Below are 529 nucleotides of genomic sequence, written 5' to 3' on the forward strand. Positions count from 1 at the left end.
GCCTCTTAGCATTCCTTCATCGCATAGACACTAAAACCATAAAGAATTAAAAACTTTCTTTACCAAGAAAACATTTCATAAAAAAAGAAACAATAGCAAGCGGAAGACTTTATACATGATGTCTCAAAACCATCTAATACTTTAGAGTACAAAATTCGGGACCAATCCCATACACAACTTAAACAATACTAAAAAGACATAAAAGAACATATAGGGTATTGTCCTCGAATATATAAGGACTCACCAAGTTTTCATCTTCAACACTTAGAGACCTATCAAATAGCCATGACATGTCATCATCTCCAAATCCCTACACTTTAGTCCAAAAAAGGAAAGAAAGGGGTTAGCACAATTAAGTACTAAGTATGGAGACCATGCAAAAACATGCCAAAACGGACATTTACAAGGAATAAATGCTTTCATATTATTTTGATAAAACCTTCACTTCACAAGTATAAGAGACATAATACAAGTCAATGTTCACATATAAAACCATAGCCAACCATATACATACTCAACATATATTCAT

This window comes from Solanum stenotomum, chromosome 3 (genome assembly GCF_019186545.1).
Source record: "Solanum stenotomum isolate F172 chromosome 3, ASM1918654v1, whole genome shotgun sequence".
Lineage (NCBI taxonomy): Eukaryota > Viridiplantae > Streptophyta > Magnoliopsida > Solanales > Solanaceae > Solanum > Solanum stenotomum.